Genomic DNA, 16118 nt, shown 5'->3' with positions numbered 1-16118 from the left:
CCATCACTCAAAAGTGTAATATTGAGTTAAAAAAGCCAGACATGGGATGCCTGGGTGGGTCAGCTGGTTAAAGCATCTGATTCTTGATTTTGGCTCAGGTCATGATCTCACAGTTTATGAGATCGAGCCCCACATTGTGCTCTGCGTTGACAGCACGGAACCTGCTAGGATTCTCTTTCTCTCCCCCTGCTTAAAAACAGTGAAAAATAACTTTTTATAAAGTCCCAAGTCATAAGTTCACTGCAAGAGTCATCATTGAGATATATTAAAGTAACTCTTTTTTGGATGACCAGAATTTTCCCCCTGATTTTGGTACATAAATCCTTGTATTATAAAATATGTGTAATTATGACCTAACAAGCAACCATTAAAATGTTTGTGCTTGAAATAAATAGTTCTTAAACAAAAGAACAAGGAATTTAAATAAATAAATAAGGTAGTCCGTGAACTTAACACTCACACCTAAGAAATTCCCTACTTTTAACCTAAGAATCTAGGGAAGTAAAATTTATTTCTTAGGTCACGAGGACAGCAGTGACCTAAGGCAATGTTGTGGAGTGTGAACTTGTGGTGGGGGTTAGTGCAATATGTGCAGACATTCCAGGCTCAAGGGAGAGGGTGGCGATAACCTCCAGAAAGGTACTCAGGATCTGGAAATGGAGTAATAAAATACCATCATTTGGAAGTGAGGTTGGAAGGATTAGCATGTAATTAAGTAGATCATCCATCTGAAAATAGAATTCACTCACTCTAACATCTGATTTGTGTTTGTGATAATAAGGTGAACAAAAATCTCCTAAATCCAGTCTGTGTTCCTGAGGGAATTCTTTTAACAAGTAAAAATAGCTACCATTTATTAATCACTATATATTCAGTAGTGTGCTAAGAGCTTTACATCCATTATCACATTTAGAATCCTACCAATCTTTAGGTATTAGGAAAGATATTAGCTTGTTTACTGATAAGAAATCAAGGTTTAGAAAGTGTAAGTACCTGTGAAAAGCTGTAAAATGTAATATACAGTGACTCTGGAATCAGATTTCTTGGTTTCCAGTCCCAGCAATACTGCCTGTCAACTATGTGACCTCTGACAAATCACTTAATCAGTGTTTTGTTTCTTTATGGAGATGATGTTAATAATAGTACCTGTATTTTAGAGGTGCTAAAAGGTTTAAGTGCGATAACTCAACTTAAGATGCTTGATAAACAGAAGTCAATAAATAATGGTTATAATTAAATTAGAGGCTCACAGTTAATGGATGCTAGAGCTAGTGAATAATATCCAATTAATGTACCAAAAGTCAATCAACTATAGTTAGTAAAAATTTTCTGGAAGAATCATATGTCAAAAAATGGTTTACAATAAGTCTAAGATAACAGTGAACAAAACATACGAATATATATCTGGTAATGTCCAGAAGAGAAGGCTATTTGAGTTCAAGGATTGCAACAAATTTTCAAAGAGAAATAGTTCTAGAATAGAAAAGGAATTTCAACTATCCCAACCTGAAAGAAAACTCCCTTAAGACTATTCATTCTCTTTCTTCTAACTATATACTCACCAGACAACCTCTGACTGATCATTTTGTCTCCTGACTACATTTAAACCACCACAGCAAACTACCCAGAATGAATTCTCCACATCCATTATTCTTTTAGGTTTAGTTGTTTTTATAGATTGATTAATTGACATTCTGAGGTGCATATCATTTTCATATGGGTCCTCTTAACATGTTGATCCTCAAGGGGTTAATTAGCACTGGTGGAAATGATAAAATTGAGTGCCTGAACCTACAAAGCTGAGTCTGGCTTTGGCTATTGTACTACAGCTCTATATGCTTACATGTAACAAAAATCACCATAAAATGTCTTAAACAGCAAGGAGGGCAAGGGGTTAATATAAAGAGAAGATGTTTGATGGACTAGCAGGGCAAGAGTGCAAAGCAGATTCAGGAGCCTGAAAGAAGTGTGCTAGCACTCTTTGAGCAGTCTCTTGCCACTGCTTCTCTGCTTACGCATCATTCTTTCTTTCTGTAGACCAACTTTCCCTGCCACTTCATTCATAGGACAGACAGAGTTGTATGTATTGACTTTAGACCTGAGCAAATGGGGCCCTCACTGAACCCTGTACCCCTGGGAGGCCTACCCTTTGGAGAACCTTCTTAAAATGGGCTAGGTCCTCTCTGGTGCCCTGGAGTCGGAACCTAGTCCTGTGTGGATCTTGGCAATGGAATCCCTGAAATGTTCTCTTGTTGCTGGCAGTGGGGTCTGGCCTGGTCAGTAGGCCCTTCTAGGTGGTTGCTCTGGACCTGGACCTGAACCTTATTGGCTTCAGTCACTGTTTCTCCCTTGCAGAGTCCTCTCAACAATAACCCTTTCACACTGCACAGGGTCCACCAGGTGCCAAGGACAGGGACTAACACCAGTGGGTGTGGTTTTGGGTTGCATGGCCCTTGCCTGTTGCTGGTAAGCCAAAGCTCCCACTGGCCAGGGCAGTATTTTTTTCATGGTACTGCACCAAACTTTAGCTGCCAGAACAGGGCTGATTCACTGATTAGGGGATGAGTTTCTGTAACATCAGACAGAGGACAAGTTTAGGACCTTGGCCACCCATTGTCCTCTTTGTGTGAGCTGGTACATGGGCACTTATCTGTCCATATTCAGATCCAGGAGCCTCCTGCTGAGGAGCAACTGAGAGAAGTATGGGTAGCCCAGGTGTCTTTTATGCCGGGGTTCTCCCTGCCACCCTGTTGTTGGTACCCAGGGCAGTCACACCACCCTTTTGCAAGCTAGGTGCTATATGTCAGATAATCCTGGTCATGGTCATTCTTGTCCCCTCCCAGAGCTTTACAGACAGTAGTACTGCAAAGCCAGTGGCCCCTTCCTATCAAAGTCATTTCTTGCGTGTGTTGACATTCTGCTGTCCTGGGTTGGTCTTAAGCCCTGTGGCGCATGTGATAGATAGGGCTTACCTGAATGGGACTGCCCTTCTTGCTCTGCCCAGGGCCCCTCATCAATCCTCACTACTGGTAACTGGTATGTGGAAGGCAGGGTAGTGATCAACATTAAAAAGGTCATGTTCTAGCAGTGCAGTCATTAAGGCTTAATTCAAGAAAAGACATGGTTGGAAGATGTGTTGTTCTATGTTAATGCTCTAAATTCCATAAATAAACGCTATAAACTTCTAAATGATAAATTTAACATGACTATAAAACAGAATAATTGTTTTCATTTTCCAGCATCCTCTGGGTAAGATTTGCATTTGTGGTCATCATCAACAAAGCACATTAACAACATTTGAGAGTCATTGGAAACCATTATTCAAGGGCAGTACAATGGGTGTTGCCATGAGATGAGTGATGATGTAATCAGAATTCAATAAATGGCATTAGGAAACTGCAGAGGCCAGAAGATCTATAGTGTTTCCATTTTAAAAGGTTCCAAAGAGCCATAGCATTGTGAATAATAATGGTGTTACTACCTTTTGCTTGCAGTGGAATATGTGAAATTAGCCAAGAATGGTATCTTTGACAATAAATAACACAAAGAAGTGGATCCCGGAAACTAGGAAAGTTTTCATGTGCATTGATTGGACAATAAACATCTGTATTGGTTCCTTTTTCTTGCGCTAAATTTTTATCAATGTACCACTATACCTCACATGAACTCAGATTTTTGTAATTACTTTTATAGTCAAAGTATTGCTATTGATGGCTTCCACCCTGCGCTCCCCCTCAAATATTTTCCCAGAGCCTTGTATAGCCTGGAGGGAGTACTGGACAGAAGATAGTGTGAAGAAAGCTTCTACCTTTATACCTCTTTTCCATTTCAGAGATTCCCAACTGGAATCTCTTGGCCCCAACTTCCAAATTTTCAGAAAAAGGCTCTAGCTGAGCTAGCTTGGTCCAATCAGCCATGTCAGCTGGTTAAGAGCATGGTGTAATGTGCAACCCTGACTGCTAGGATGAAAAGAGAAAAGGATAGCACCCAGAGAAAAGAAAACGTAGTTGGTTTTTGTGTTTGTTTTCTAGCACTATATAACAAATGACCAAAAACCTAGCAGCTTAAAGCAGCATACTTTATTATCTCAGTATCTGTTGGTCAGAGGTCTGAGCATGGCTTATTGTCTGCCTAGCGTCTCACCAGATAACAATTAAGTTATCCACTGGGGAGACAATTCCATCCGAGGCTCATATAGGTTGTTGACAGAATTCAATTCCTTGCAACTACAAAGTCTCATTTTCTTGCCAGATGTCAGCCAGGGCCAGCTCCTAGAGACTACCCTTAGGTCCGGATCATATGACCCTCTTCTTACGACATGGAGTTTCCTTCTCCAAAGCCTGCAAGAGAATTTCTCTACACTCTTTCCTGCTGCTGCTGCTATCACTGTTATTTTATTATTACTTACTACCAACACCACTACCACTACTATAGTCTTATATAACGAAGTTGAATTATATAAGAAATGAATCCATCACCTTTCCCACGTAGTGAAACCAGATCAAGAGTGGCATCCCATCATATTCACAGGTCCTGCCCACACTCAAAAGAAAGGCATAATAACATGTACAGCAGGAGGAAGAATCTTGGGAGCCATCTTAAAATTCTGCCTTCCATAGCTCTTAACTAGGCAAACACTCCATGAGATGGCCACTACAGTTTCCTCTATCTTAAGGCAATGAGAAATATATAAACTGACTGCTCTAAACATTCTTTTGAGAACAAGATAATTTAGGGGCACCTGGCTGGCTCAGTCGGTTAAGCGTCCAACTTCAGCTCAGGTGATGATCTTGCAATTTGTGGGTTTGAGCCCTGCTTTGGACTCTGTGCTGACAGCTCAGAGCCTGGAACCTGCTTTGGATTGTGTGTCTCCCTTTCTTTCTCTGCTCTTCCCCAATCACACTGTATCTCTTGCCAAGAATAAATAAACCCTAAAAACATTTTTTTAAATAAAAAAAAAGAACAACATAGTTTGAGGGGCATCTGGGTGGCTCAGTCAGTGGGGCATCTGGGTGGCTCAGTTGGTTGAGCATCTGACTCTTGATTTTGCTTCAGGTCATAATCTAACGGTTTTTGAGATAGAGCTCCATATTGGGTTCTGTGTTGATAGGGCAGAACCTTCCTGAGATTCTCTCTCCCTCACTCTCTACTCCTCCCCCACTCAAACTCTTGCTGTTTCTCAAAATAAGTAAACTTAAGAACAACATTGTTTACAATAGTGCTTGGGATGTGTATGAATATTCATAGACACTTAAGTTTCATGTACCCCAAATATACATCTCTGGGAATATCTTGTCACACATTTTTCTACAATTCAGGGGCAAGAAATTATTAACCATCATTTAGTTGCTACACTTACAGTTTGACATTCTTAGAAATTCAGTGGATTAAGTGATATGAGTGTATATACACACATACACTTCACATATCACAACTTAAATTCTCCTTTCGTTCTGTGCAAACCGTTAATAGGGAATTTTTGCCAGCTGGTGTTTCAGAGTTCTTTATAAATTAATTATTGTGTTTACTAGCCATGTGGGAGTGGAGAAGTCTAATTAGGTCAAGGAGGCTGGCCATGCTGGAGACTGAAAGGCAAAGCATGTATAAGGTGTCGCTTGCAAATCTAATGCAGTGCTTTTTTGAACACCTATGTTAGAAAAGTGAACAATACTGAAATTACATCCATATTTATGGGAAAACCACATCATAATGAGAATGAAATTTGAATGAAATTTATTGAAATTTGCCATCAATCTATGGCAAAGACAAAATATTATAGCTGACATGGAGATTCACAAGTGTCCCCTGCCACAGGAGGAATGAGATGCTTGATGCTAATAGCACATTCATTCACTCACTCACTCACTCAACAGGACCAGGCTAGATACTATAACTACAAAGAGAACAATATCCCAGCCTGGTGCTCACTGAGTGTTGGTGCATATGGATGTGTAAAGAAATAGAAAAAAATTGTGGTAAGTGTAGGATAGTCTTAATCCCAAGAATATTGTGGGAATTCCTACATGGAAGAGCTCTTCCACCTCACCAGTAGAAGGGTAGAGAAGGGAAATCCATCCAGGATAAGTTCATCACAAATCACAGAAACCAAATCTGGTAAAACTTTATCCTTCAGTGCTAGGACCAGAGGTAGGTAAGCCAGTCACATGGGGCATGAAATTTTAGGGACACTGTCATGGTTGCTGGGCCTGGATGTGTTACCAGAGAATGAGTGCCTCCTTAAATTTTGGTGGTCGGCAGCTACTCCCTGCAGCCTTGGTCCTATTTTTTCCTTTGGTCTTATCCTTAGTCAACACTCCCCCCGCCCCACTGGTTTTCTTTCCAATGAAAAACAGTTGAGAAACTTATTCACACTGATATAAATAAATAAAAACATTTAAAATACACATTCTTTAAAAGAATTTTAAGTTTGGCAGAAATCATCAAGCCCTTAAACCATGGCTCAAAACCTCAAGTGTTTGCAGGGCCAGGGAGTAGCAGGAATGAATGAAGCAGGCCCGCATAAGACGCAGGCAATGAGGGAGATGGTGATGGGCTGTTCAAAGACCTTCAAATTCAACCTAAAAATATATACTGTTTTGGCCAAACAAAAAGTACTTGCTGGATTATTAGATCAGTAGTGTAGCTGTTTGTATCTTCTGCCAAAGGTTAAATAAATTTAGTTGTTATGTTAGAATTTCTCTAGGCAAATGGTGTAAGGACCTAATGAGAATTGGATGGAAAATACCTACTTAGGGGGGCTTTCTTTCTCCAATTAAACTTTCCTTGTGAGGCCTTATGAAACATTTCTTTGGCTTTCTTTCCCACACACCCCCAGTTTGGCCTAGTTATTCCCACTCTCTGCTGTCAACTTATTGTCTTACCTGCATTTCATGAGCCACAAGACATAGCTGGAAAGTTTTTTACACCTAGAAACTAGAGAGAAATAGATAACATGTAGGAAAAAGGAAAGTTACCATATCTCTAGAGCTCTTAAGAGTCTCTTGTCTAGACAGAAGTGTGTAGTAGATAAGAGTAGTCAAAATTTATATATACCCAGGGTACTTTCCTTTTACTAGGAAACTGCAGATGCTTCTCAGGGACATGTCAATCATGGTGCTCCCCTTAACTCCAGCCCAGTCCCTTGAAAGGGAGGAAGGGGTAAAGCAGCCAGCCTGTGATCCATTCACTTTCTTTATCATAGGGACACCACTAGGAGAAAGAGAAGAAGAGAAGTTGATGTGGTCTAATTCCTTGTCAACTGGACTTCAGGTAAATAGAATAGTGATTTTAGACAGGAGGAGGAGGCCTTTCATGCAGAATGCCTTTAGCAGGGTCTCCCTTGGTAAACACTGCATCCAGTAAATAAACCTGGAATCTATTGATTTATGGGACATAGCTTCCCAGGAGAATTTCATATAAGCTACACAATTCTTGGAGGTATAAAATGAAAATGCTTCATAAATAATATACTTCCCATTCTGTGAGGTAATAATCTATAAAACCTCACACAGAAATGTCATCTATTGCTCTGGGCCAGTGGATAGACAGGGCCTTGTAAAAATGTTCCAGACCTTTCTCTGCTGTGTCTTTGTCTCTTGATTTCCTATATCCTTGAAATTTTTTAGTAAAGATTGATGCTGGGAAAAATCTGATTGTTGTGAGACTGATTTGATAATCCAATTCAGTGTGTTAGCTCTACTGGTCATGGTAACTGGTTGAAGAATGAATGAATATGTAAACTAGGAAAGACCAATCAGAATATTCCCTAGAATTCATTTAGGAATTCATTTTGGAGAGAAAAGTTCTCTCTCTTTTGGAGTTCCTAAGCTGGTAAGTGTAGATGTGAGACACACTATAGAGAGAGAGAGAGAGAGCTCACCCACAAAAACAAGTCAAGCAGACACACTAAGAGCTGATGGATGGAGAGAGTTAAAGAGAGAGAGACAGAGAGAGGAGTAGGAAGGGATAGGAAGAGAGAGTGGATTCTAACTATAGCATTTGAATATCTGAATTTTGTTCTGTCTGAAGCCATGTCTAGCCCCTGGACTTCCTACAGAAGCCAAGTCAACACATTCATCTTTTGCTTAAGCTAGATTGTATGGGTTTCTGCCACTTGCAACCAAGAATCCTGACTAATATTAGAGCTGGAATTTGGTATGGACCAGACTAGGAGAAGACCTGAAAGATCAGGAACAGATGAGTCTTCCAGGAAAGAGTAGTTCTCAAAGGTAAAAATCAGATGAGAAATAAAGAAAATATATATCAAAAAACTATTGAGAACTTCCACCCCAGTTCACACATAAACATTATTGAAGGACTAAATAACATTGCAACTATTATAACGATGTTTTTAACAACTTTATCCTAAGCAGTATGGAGGCACACTCTTCTGCCTTCCTTTTCTTTTCCCAGTTGTTCACTGTGACCTCCTCTGGGGCTATATGACCAAGTAAGGCAGTGTTTTGCAGCTTTGGCTCTGGCTTAGAAAGCAAAGCGCCGTTTAGAAATTGTCCCTTTATGTTGTAATTACCTATTTGTTTCATATGTTCTCAATTCCCCACAGATAGGAGATACGTCTTATTTATTTCCTCAACCTCAGCACCTGGAACACAGTTAGTGCTAAGTATTTGTAGAACAAAGGAAGAGAGGGGTTTTATTTTTGCCATCATTGAAACTATGCACAGGCCTGACCAAGGGGAAATTGCGCAGGCTTGATTCCTTCCCACTCCCTGCCTAATTTGCATAATTATATTAGTTGGTATGCAACAAACTGTTAGCTTGTGATGAATACTATCATAGTTAAGGCGTGTTGCTAACGTTTGCGGTGAGCAAGGACTGACTACTCTAAATTGTTCTGCAGGTTAGAGTAGTGGCTAATGTCATAGGCTTTTGGAACTAGAATTCCTCCTCTGTTGCCTGCGACCTTTGTAAGCTAGGTGAAAGTGCTAAGTCTCAGTTTTTTCATCTGCCTAACAGGAATAAAAATAGATCATACGGTTGTTGTCAATGTTAAATAAGCACTATGTTTAAAACTGTGGAAAAAGACCTTCTAACACATAGTAAGTCCCATGTGTTTGCTGTGATTATTCTTATTGTAGTCCTCCAAGCCTCACTGTTATAATGGTAAAATGGGTGTAAAATTACATCTGTGTGTATATTTCAAATAACATAATGCATGTAAAACGCTCAACAGTAAATGCACAATACAGAGCAAGTATTAATAGCTATTATTAGGATATAGTTATGTTAATTGAAAGTTAGCATGTGTTCCAAACATATATTACCAACTTTCACAAACAAAACAATAATGGGACTCATCTAACATTAAAGTGTACACACATACTGTTAAGTAGTGTAGTGTTGGGGTTAATGATATAGGGATGGAGACCGGTTTGCCTGGGTTCAAATTTTAGCTCTACTACATATTACTTGTGTGATCTTGGGCAAGTTACTTAACTTCTCTGAGTAGCCTCTAATAAAATGAAATTAATGATAGTATCTGCTTGATAATGCAGTTCTGAGGATTAATTGCAGCAATGCCTCTCAAGTAATAAACACAAGCCAGGAAAATAATAAGCAGGCAATAAATATTAGCTCTTATTATTGCTCTGAGCCTCAATCACTTTCAGTGGTAAAAATGAGGATGTAAGTGTCTACCTGATCAGACCGGTATGTGGATAAAATGTGATAGTGCCGGTGAAAATGTCTAGTAAATAGGAGATATTTCATAAATGCCACTTTTCTTTCTCATTTTTATGATTCAGGAGACAACTCAGAACTTTACAATGCCTTAAGGTTATCAGTGTAAATATCAATTGGATTTCTACGTGTGTGGTTATAGGACAGAGAGGATTAGTTAAAATTTGATCAGTGTCACATACTAAATGTTTTTATTGAATAAATACCATTCAGACCATTCAGTTGGCTTATTAGCTGTTGTCTCTTATTAAAGAAGATTGTTCCAGAAATACCCCATTTTTGTATATTCATTTGATTCAGGTCACAGATAAATGGCGATTTGCTCTATTCAGACAAGGATAGAAAACTAGGTTGGTATTTCAAGTTTCTTCCAGCAAACATGGTGCACAATCTGCTAGAACTGAAGGAGAATGTTATTAATCAAAAGGTGCACAAGGAGGCAAAGGACTTCATTATGCTGTTTTGCTCCCACAACTTGCACCTGGAGCTTTTTAATGAATGTGCCCTTTGGAGACAGGTGGCACTCTGCAAAGTGTAAACCTCTCTAAACCTCCTCTTGTTTCAAACTGACACGTCTTCATGGCATTGTGAATAATCAATCTAAGCCTTAAATGATGTGAAAGGCTTTGGTGGGACTATAATTAGTTGAAACTATTTCTTTCTTGGTCTTTAGGAGTACACATTGCTAGAACAAGGGAAAGAAAGAATGTCAAGAAACAGCTGGAAAAAACTCATGTATTCATTGAAAATGGCAAGCCTATAAACGATATTGTGTCCTGGGTGAACAAGTACAGTAGATGGCAGTTTAGTAACACCCAATATCATTTTGTCATGTTTAGAAGTCATATTTTTTAAGAATATGTAGAAAAATATGCATCTTATGTTTTATATATTTATTGTCATCTTTTCTGGGAAAGTTCTGTGCATGATCTCTTTAGGCTTAGAGAAACAGAATTGTTATAAATTTGTCAAATAGCACAGAATATAAAAGGGACATTGGGGTGCTCTGGGATTTTTACACCACATTTTATTAGCATCTCATTCATTCTGAAGCACATAAAGATTTTTTTTTTATTTGAAGCACTAAAACGCTTGGGAATTACTCTCAAGTAAAGTATCAGCACAACCAACAATTGATTTCTCTGAAAACCAGGATGTAAATTTAGCATTTCATGGATGGTTCTTTAATTGCTGGTTAAAATATTTAGGAAACTAAGGTAATTGTAGAAAGGGAACAGAGACAGAGAAGATATTAGGAAGAGTAGGTAAACTTTCCAAGAATTTTTGAATGTGAAAAGGAGAAGAAATAAGAATCCAACCTTTCCTGAGTTACAAGTTCAAGATTGTATCACTTGTCTGTCACACAGAATTCACCAAAAGTCCAAGCATTAAAAAAATTCTTATCCCAGAATGGAAAGCTGACAGTTCTTTCTACAACAGAATCAGACCATTACACACGCTCTATTGGTTTAATTGAGCATACATTATATCCTTCAGCAAGAAATCTTCTGCCATGGTACCCTATTTTCTTGGGCACCAGGGCTTGACAGATTTTTCACACAACTAAGCAGTTGAGAGTGGTACAATTTTGACATGATATGTGCTTATACTTTGAAAGCCATTAAACAAGACTTGTTTGCTTATAATTTTCTAATAAAATAAAAGGCCTTCTGTGGAAAGCCGTTTCAAAAACACATAACATTGTAAGTGTGTAGGTCTTGTAACGTTTGTCTAATTTTCTAGTGATAGACACAGAGTAATAAGATTTCCCTAACAGACGCTTAGTGCTGGGTACTCACATGTCACTCAAGCTGACAAGGTTTTAGGAAAAAACACTTTTGTCACCATGTGACCATTTTGAAAAATGAACTGCACATAATTGCACATAATTCAATTTTGCTTAATTGAAAAGTATAAGCTTCATAAAATATAATTCATTAAAGTTAATATGACAGAATTAATTGAAAATATACCCCAGACAACCCACTAGATCCTATTCTACAAATTTGTCTGTCCCAGACAAGATTCCAATTGTACATGCCTGCAGAAAAGCATTAGCATAGTTTACAGTAGGATCATAGAATTTTGAAGTTGGGAGAGAGACTGTGAGATTATATGTTTCAAATTAATGACTACTCTTAAAGATTATATATATATATCCCTGAAAGATTTTAGTTTAATTAATATTCAAATAATAAACAACAAGCACCATTCAAATAATACATAGCAAGCAGGTTGTGAATGAAATGAACATGGTTTCTTCATTCATTCATTCTCTCAACAGATATTTATTGAGCATCTCATATAACTGCTATTTCTGGGAATTATGTTAGAGACTGGTAATATAAGAATAAATACTTCACTATTTTTGCCTTGGAGGAGGAAGTCAGAGTATAGTTGAGAAGACAGACAAATTAATAACTATATTGTAGTGTGATAAAGGCTATGGCAGGTATACAGTCATGTGGGAAAACAAATGAGTAAGCAATCTGTATCACCTGAGGGTTTTTCAAAGACAACAGACAGGAAATCACATTTGAGCTGGAGCAGGAATTCTCAGAGGAGAAGTGGAGGCTGAGGATCTAGGGAAAGAAACAGACATGAAGGCAGAAGAGTGTGTTTGGAGAGGGAGTGTGTGAAATGTAGAGAATGGTGGGAAGTGATAGAGTCAGAAAGTTAATTAAGGGAAAGTCTGAAAATATCAGATTCTAAGGAATTTGGCATTTCTTTTGTAGAAAATAGGGGACAATTGAAAAAACTGTGAAAGTGAAAATAGGGATATGATCTGATTTATGTTTTTTAAAACCTATTGACTAGGTTTGTAATAGATATGTTGAAATATGTTTGGGTATTATACTTAGTGGAAGTGACAGTGTACAAAAGTGTATATTAAGATATATTTTAGAAATTGACTGAACTCAGGGGACACTTCGGTGGCTCAGTCAAACTTTCAACATTTGATTTTGGCTCATTGATCTCATAGTCATGGAACTGAGTCTCACATCAGGCTCCATACTCATGGAGCCTGCTTAAGATTCTCTCTCCCTCTCTCTCTCTCTTTCTCTCTGTCCCTCCCCTCCTCACTCTCTCTCTCTCTCTCTCTCACACACACACACACACACACACACACACACACACACACAAAGAAAGGAAGGAAGGAAGAAAGAAATGAAGAAAGAAAAAAGAAAGGAAGGAAGAAAAAAGAAAGGAGGGGGAAGAAAGAAAGGGGGAAAGAGAGAAAGAAAGAAACTGACTGAACTTGGTGGGCAGTTGCTTGGGAGAGGCAGGTGATATGGGAAAGGGAAAAGTGGATAACTCTAAGAAGTGTAGCAGGCAGCACTAGTTTTGAGGATTTGGACAGGCACTTATTTAATCCTCTCCACAAACTTTGGAGGACTGTAACAGATGAGAAAAACTGAAGTTCTGAAAAGTTAACTAATTTGTCCAGGTTACCATATAGATAGTAACTTATGGAGACCAGATTTGAGCAATTTCTGTATGACTAATTCCAGAAGCCAACCTCTTAATCACCATGTTGACTATTTCTTTCTGGACTGTTTGAATGGGCAGTGATACCATTTACTGGGTTGGGAAATACAAGAGAAAAAGTTGTGAGTAGAAGATAATCAGTTTGACCTTTAAGATCTTGAGTTTGAAAAACCAGACAGTGGTTCACAAGAGGATTGGAAATAACAGTCCTGAAACTCATGAAAGATGTGGAGTCAGAAAGTTTAGATTTGGGAGATATCAGTGACTAAGAGTGTAGGAGTGACTTGATGGATGGCCCAAGGAATAGGTAAAGGGGAGAGGACTGAGTAGAAAGCTTACAGTGGCAGTGGAACAAAGAGTCAGGAGAGTGAGAGGAGCACTCAAATGGCTTAAGGGGAAACCAGTGTAATACATCTTCCACTAAATTTGTGAAATGAAGACTTAACTTTTTTCCTTTGAGTATACATTGGGTAGAAGTTTGGGCCATTGTCTTCTTAATTGTCCAGTATTGAATTAAGAGCATCCTTACAGCTGAAAAACTCACTCACAGTCTCCTTTTCTGAAGTTCGCTATCTCTTCCGATTCAGGGTCACCATCTTCTACTCCACACAACCTCCCATCATCATACTAGACCACAAATTCCCATCTTTGATGATGATGGATGTGCCCATGCTCACCTCAATTTCTAGACTGTGCTTGAGCCAAATTTACCTCCAGTATGTTTCCATATTGTTCCCAGGACTGCTCTGTTTGTGAAATATTTAACCGTGAAATTCCAATGACTGAGCATAGGGTCTTCCTCTCTTTTTCCCACTAACTCAATTCAGATTCAACTTAGCTCACATCACTTATTAAGTATCTACCATATGTTGTGTGCTAGGACTTAGGATACATATCTATATGTATATCTATGTCTATCTCACTATCTCTATTTGTATTTAGATCTGTATCTGTCTCTATAGATCTTACTTAGCACTGAGACTTTGCTCTTAATCTCAAGAATTTCACTAAATAGGAAGGGAGCAGATATGTAAACATTTTTTTGCAATCTGGGTCAGATAACTAAAAAGATAGAGGTGTATTATAGAAACAGCAGCATGTATGATGGAAAGTTTGAGCAGTTGCACTTGAGTTAGAAATGAGAGACATATTATTTATCAATGATTGCATACCTATATCCCAAACGTAGAGGCTTAAAATGGCTGTGATTTATTATTTCTCACAATTCTTTGGGTTGACTGAGCTCCACCTACATTCAACTTGTAGTTGGGGTAGGTAGGAAGAGCCAAGAAGATTTTACTTACAGTATGGGGTATAGGTACAGTAGGCCAATTCTCACTCACTGTGGCCTTTCTTTTCACATGGTAAACTCGGGCACAATAACCCAAACTCCTTTAGGGCATGGTAGTGGGAGTACACTGGAACTGGCACAGTGCCACTTCTATAGCATTCTTTAGCTTGCTCAGAATCAAGGGCCTTTTTGTTGGAGTAATGGCACAAGTTTGTAGGGATGGGATAAAAATTCAGCAGGCATTTTTTTCTAATAACAGACAAATTACCACAGGAATCTTTAAAAAGGAAGAGATGGTTGAGATGAGCCTCAAAGGCTGAGAAGTTCCTCAGGTTAATGGAGTTTTAGAAGAAGAGGAGCTCTTCAAGAAGAACAGTATGACATGAATGTAGGAAGCAACGTAGCCATTTGGTTTGCCAGGATATGTGGAATGCCTATGAGCATTTGTAGGAAGGAATGAGAAACAGAAACACAAGCAAGATTATGGAAAGCCTTGTTATAAGAAGTAAATTGAATTTTATCTTCCAGATAAAGGCTGCAGAATACCCTTAAAGAGGATTTATGTAGGGGAGTAGCTGCTCTTTGCTCTCATTGATTCTACTTTGCAGGCTTTGTGTGTTCTTGATCAATAAGCCTTTGGCTTTCTTTTCTCATTCAATCCAACCTACAACTCATGGTATTCACTTAAACCTCTCTCTCACCAGCCCAACACTCTGATGACCATCTTTTCATTCCAGTTTCTTAAATTTCAATTCTAGAATAACCTATCCATTTGATTTGAACTTAGTACCAGGCATTGAATAATTTGGAAGCAAATCACATTGCTATGTTGATTGCCTGACTTACACATTTATGATTTCTAACCTCTGTTGGGCTCTTAATATTGTCTAGAAAACCTTTACATACCCTTGCCCATTCCCTATGCTGGTCATTTCTTGCTAGTCTTCTTAAATTTTGCATTTATGCTGCGCTATTTCCCTTCAGCAGATTACCTTGACTATTTCGCAGAGGAAATAGCCATTTTAGCTGTGAAAAACTTGCTTCACATCATCTCTTTGAAGTTCACTTATTCTTTCTCCTGGACCAGCCCCTTTTTTTCCTTCCAAATTCCTGTCATCTTCGTGGGACTTCTTTTACTTCTCCTACACCTCTGGATAAGTTTATGGTTCTCATCCACTTTTATCTTCCTTCTTTGCTTCCACACTCATGTTTCCTGCTTTCCTTCACCTATACTCATACCCAAAGCCGTTTACCTCTTCCAAGTTCTTGCTCTAATAATTATATCCTTACTTGCTTTTTCAATCTATCTCTTCCCACAACTTTCTCTTCATCCTAAAATATGAAAAAAAATGTTCTTATTCCTATCATTTTCTTCAACCTTGCTGCCTCTGCCATCCATAATCTCTCACTGGACTCCCTAATGATTCTTTCTTATTTCAAGTTTACTCTTCAGCAGCCTGCAATTTGACTTATGTCTTGATCAAATGCCTAGCAATTTCTAACACACAGTATGCATGCAATTAATATGTGTGGATGATCAATTTCTAATTGCCAGTATTCTCTTTTTAGCCCTCACATTACTTATAGTGAGAGGTGAGGGACAGGTTCCATGTTAAGGTTCTGCCACTGGGATAATGGA

General features: G+C 38.5%; 1 long non-coding RNA gene across 5 annotated transcripts in view; it reads left to right on the top strand.

Moving 5' to 3' along the window:
• LOC115298653 overlaps nt 1-16118 on the top strand; it is a 31706-nt gene that overhangs the window by 3288 nt on the left and 12300 nt on the right. For 3 of the 5 annotated variants that reach the window (XR_003911817.1, XR_003911816.1, XR_003911819.1), the window contains exon 3: nt 7202-7269. The exons of 1 other annotated variant lie outside the window; for it this stretch is intronic. This is a non-coding gene — a long non-coding RNA (uncharacterized LOC115298653). Of the gene's footprint in view, nt 1-3239; nt 3610-7201; nt 7270-16118 lie in introns of those variants that run through there. One more of the 5 variants, XR_003911818.1, reaches the window with a different exon arrangement.

Source organism: Suricata suricatta, chromosome 8 (assembly GCF_006229205.1).
Source record: "Suricata suricatta isolate VVHF042 chromosome 8, meerkat_22Aug2017_6uvM2_HiC, whole genome shotgun sequence".
NCBI lineage: Eukaryota > Metazoa > Chordata > Mammalia > Carnivora > Herpestidae > Suricata > Suricata suricatta.
This window is presented reverse-complemented; position numbering and strand designations above follow the sequence as displayed.